Source organism: Chiloscyllium plagiosum, chromosome 8 (genome assembly GCF_004010195.1).
Source record: "Chiloscyllium plagiosum isolate BGI_BamShark_2017 chromosome 8, ASM401019v2, whole genome shotgun sequence".
Lineage (NCBI taxonomy): Eukaryota > Metazoa > Chordata > Chondrichthyes > Orectolobiformes > Hemiscylliidae > Chiloscyllium > Chiloscyllium plagiosum.
The window spans coordinates 37680133-37684635 of NC_057717.1; the positions used below are offsets into that span (position 1 = coordinate 37680133).

The 4503-nt window shown below is 42.6% G+C and overlaps 1 non-coding gene across 1 annotated transcript; it reads right to left on the reverse strand.

Moving 5' to 3' along the window:
• Positions 1 to 340: 340 nt before the first annotated feature.
• On the reverse strand, positions 341 to 423 carry trnay-aua. The gene has a single exon. It is a non-coding gene; the product is annotated as a tRNA-Tyr (tRNA).
• Between the last annotated feature and the right edge of the window lie 4080 nt (positions 424 to 4503).

Sequence of the window (4503 nt, forward strand, 5' to 3'; positions counted from 1 at the left end):
AGTGAAAATTTCCTGCGGTTGTTTGTCATGATGGGAGAGGGAGCGGTGTGGAATGAGCACTTTGACGAGCAGGAGGGAGTGTTGCCACTGACCCGAGTCAGAGAACAGAGGACAGGGATTAAAGGAATCTAATGAAAAGCAGCACTTCTGCTCAGGACGTTCAATAACAATTGCAGAAACCCGATGTGTCGAGCAGTGTATCTGGAAAGAGAAACAGAGATAATGTTTTAAATATGGAACATTTCTGATGAAGAACTCGAGTTTCCCAAGTCTAATCAAATTACCAGCCTGGTTTTCCGAACTTTGAGCGTATATTGTACCAGCAGGAAAGCATTCATAACGTATGTCAGCAGGATTCGAACCTACGTGGGGGAACCCCAATGGATTTATAATTCATCGCCTTAACCACTCAGCCATGACTACAGACCGCTGACTTGCCTTGAGCATTGACCAAATCAGCCGTGATCTCATTGAAAGCTGTCGTTGACTGGATGAGCTAAATGCTTCCATCTCTTTTCATACCTTTGCTGTCATTTGTAAGGTGTGAGATGAAATTGCAAAAGAACAAAAGCACAAAGTTAGGAAAATATATTTTCAGCCAAACTGAGTCAAAATTATTTATTGAAAGGAAAAGTCACACTTGGCAATTTGCTAGATCCCTTTGCGAACATGACCAGCAGAGGTAAGCAAGGGAGCTATTGATCTGAGTATTCTTGGACCTGAAGCAAACGAAGATTAGTGACAGATTCATTTCTTTTCCTGGCGAAAGAAATGTTCTTTCCTGATGGTTGCAATGAAAGCGATGGTTACCAATAAAAGACAGAGATTAATCAGAGAACCATCTATTCTCGTCACAGTTTCCAACTTTGGCCTAAAGTTTGTTCATGGTGTCTTGCAGAAACTCAACGAGTTCCCACGGACATTTTTTGTGTTTGCAGAATGATTTGCCACATTTAAGGCAAATTCAATGGCTTCCGAATGAGTATATAGAAGGGAAGGGTTCGGAGAGATAAGGAACACATTTTGGCAAATATGGTTCAATTAATTTCGGTTATCTGTTCAGCAGGGACAGGTTCGAAAGTAGGGTCGCTTTCCACGCTTGGCAAGTTTGATGTGCTCCAGGAGCTGTCACCAGTTTTAATGGATCATTTGCAAATAGAATGCACTCTGTTTGTTACGCAGTCAGCGCGTTTGCCTGTATTTCTGGAGGGTGGATGGGACGAGCTGATCCAGCGATGAAGGACTTTCCGGACTTTTGCTGCCAATGTCCATTCGTTTGACACCTTCCCAACATTGCCATCAAAGAGTTTGGCTGAAGAATAATACCGCATGGATAATGTTACCCCCCTCAGCTCTCCAACGAATCCAGAAACTGGCAGCTCTTCATGTGGAACAGAAGCAAAACAGAAAGGATGGACCTTTGCCAGACACACCGAAGCATGCATGCTGCCTTTGATGCAGTGCAAGCCGATTACGTCATGAACTGCTCAGAGAAAAGGCAGCGAGGCAATTCAGGACATACTGGAGATTTAGGAAGTGCTCAACAAACATAAAACAAAACAGAACAGCAATAACCCATGAAAAATTAAGTTTACCAATTGCACTCGTGGTGAAATTGGGTCAACAATGCGCTGATGACTCCATCTGATCGAGAGGACCAATCACCAGCCCCCTTTACTAAGACAGTAATGAAGGAAATGAGAGAAATACAAAAAAAATTCTCATCACGATTGCCAACCTTTTCGCCACTGCAACAACAAAAACAGCGAGCAGATAAATTGCAGAATCTGGTTTCATATCAGCAATGAAATAATAATCTCCATTCACTTTCAGTGAAAACGGTGAACCAAGGAAATTGTCTGAAATATGACTACCCAGCGCAGGCTACTTGGTTCCCCGATTATATTGCTGTCCAGACTTTCATATTTAAAGGTACCTTTCAAAGAGAGTGTTTGTGGCTGTCCACATGACAATGGAAATTGTTGCCCTCGCTCTCACTGCCATTATTGATCGTGTTGGGTTTGGCATACTCACCGTGCACGCGGGGGTTCAGTGTACAATTCTCTGCTGTGAAAAATCGGAGTGCTTTGGAGCAGAAAGATGCGAAGCTCGTGTGCTTCATGGAGATGTTGTTAGAATGTTGTGCGGAGCTGGGACGTGGGATCCTCACAGTTCTGGGTAACATCCTCAGGGTTGCAGAGCCTCTTGTGAAGCCTACTGTCCTGTGGCGGTTGGAATTGATTTAGTTTCATTGCCGCTGGGTCCGGTTGTTGGTGTTGCAGATTGGATCCTGATCAATGTGTTTATTGATGGAATCCATGGATGGGTGCCCTGCTTCTAGAAAATCTCTGGCTGCCTTCTGATTGCCATGTTCTATTACTGTTGTGCTGTTCTCCAGGATGCTTGCTGTCTGTACGTATAGCTACTCGGGACAGCTGGCCGTGGCAATTACTGACGGCCACACAAATTCTTTACCACGAATATGTATCCCATATGCATTCCCAGATGTCTGGCACACTAAATTGTCAACTAGGATATGCCATAAAGCAATTGAAACACCCATGCTTCCCTTTTTTAAAATAAATTTCTGAAAACTGATAGCCAGACATCTCTGAACACACGGATTTAGGACAGCACATAAACCAACAGCCTCGCTGAGGGAAAGCTCACCAGAAAACAATATCCAATGCCCATCTTGTGCAGGACAAATGTGGTTGTCAAGATTCCACGCAGGGACTGCAAAAAACACTATATCGGAGAAACAGTCAGACAAATAGCGAGCTGCAATAATGAACTTCAGCCAGCCCGTATACGCCACGGGCAGATGTTCTTGTAGTTGTATGTAGGGCATTGAGTGTTTCTGATTCAGGGGCTTGGACCGTCTGCAGCACTGGTTAATTCTTTGTGTTGTAACTACTGTTGGAACATATGTAAAAATCGATTGCTCATTGAGAGGTACATCCAAACTATTAGCCGAGAGAAGTATTTAGTGGTTTTTCTGGTGCTGTTCCTGTTATGCCCTCTGGAACTGGACTTAGTGTGTGCTTCCTCACGGTTCGGTGCATGCTTCCATGATCGTATTGTGGTCAGAAACCTGAGTTTTAGCCTCAATAACGTGAGTTTGCAAACCTGGTACACCTCCCTGTATTTTATTATCTCTTATTGTGTGCAATGGCAACATGGCAAATTATTAATTAACATTGGAAGGTGACAAACGGAGGCATGTAAAATGCCAAGGTATTAGTGACATTTATCCAATGGTTGCTTATTACTTTGATTCAGGAGATAAGGATGTAAAACGTGTTTGTGCAGAAATGAGGAACAGTGAGGAAAGGAGTCATCCGCAGGTGTAGTTTACAAGTGCACTCGCAGTAACCACTATGTACAAGAAACAAATACTACATGTGAGTGACAAAAGATGGCAATATTTAGGAGTGATGTTAGTTTCCCATCTCCCACTCACGGTTCAATAGTAAAAGAAGTTTGGATGGCAATAATCAGTAAATCAGATCTGTCCAAGAAAACAACGCGAGCCATATTTTGGTCATCGATTAGTTTACAGTTGACTTAGTCTCTGTCTTTTGTTGGAAACAATCCCCTTTGTTGTGACCATCAGGAAAGACATTACTTTTGACATAAATAAAATGAAGATTATGTCACTAATCTTTGTTTGTTTCATGCCCAAGTACAATCAGGCGACCTTGATCAACTCTGCTAGTCATACTAGCAAAGAAATCTGGAAAATGCCAAGTGTGATTTTTCTCTCAATAAATCATTTTGATTCAGTTTAACTGAAACCACCTCTCCCTAAAGTTGTGCTTTTCTTCTTTTAAAATGGTGTCTGGCATCATGACGGCAAAGCTCCGAGAGCAGTTGGTAGCAATGCAGCCTATCAAGTCTGCGACAAAATTCAATGAGATCATGGCTGATTTGGTTAATTCTCAACCCCCGTTTTTATCCTCATCTCCGTGATGCTCCATGTCTGTCTATCACAGCCTTCACAACCCTCCGTTGTTAGGAAACCCACAGATTTTCTACCATTTGAAAGAGTGAATATCCTCCTTATCATTTCCTTAAATGTTTGATCCCTTCAGCTGTGAGAATTCACTCTCGTCCCAATTTCTCGGGGGTGTACATCAGAGCAGAATAAGCCCCTGAAGGTAGGTCTGCACTCTCCAGTGCTGCTCCGTGTATTTGAAACATTTTCATATTTTGACCTCTGATTAAAAATAGTAGACCTAAGTTGCATATCAGATTTGCCAGTGGTGAATTTTTTCAAGAAGACTTCGATGACCGTAATTCTACTGGCAGTGAAAGGGCTAGACAAATGCAAGGACATTTTTCTTTCGCGATCCAGTGCTGTTTATTCACCTCTCTGCACTTGAAAATGGATCCTACCCATCCACTTTATCTCTCAAAATATGTGTGCAATTCGAATTGTTGCGGCCATGACTACCACAGCCTTCACAACCCTCCTTTGTTAGGAATCTCACAGATTTGCTA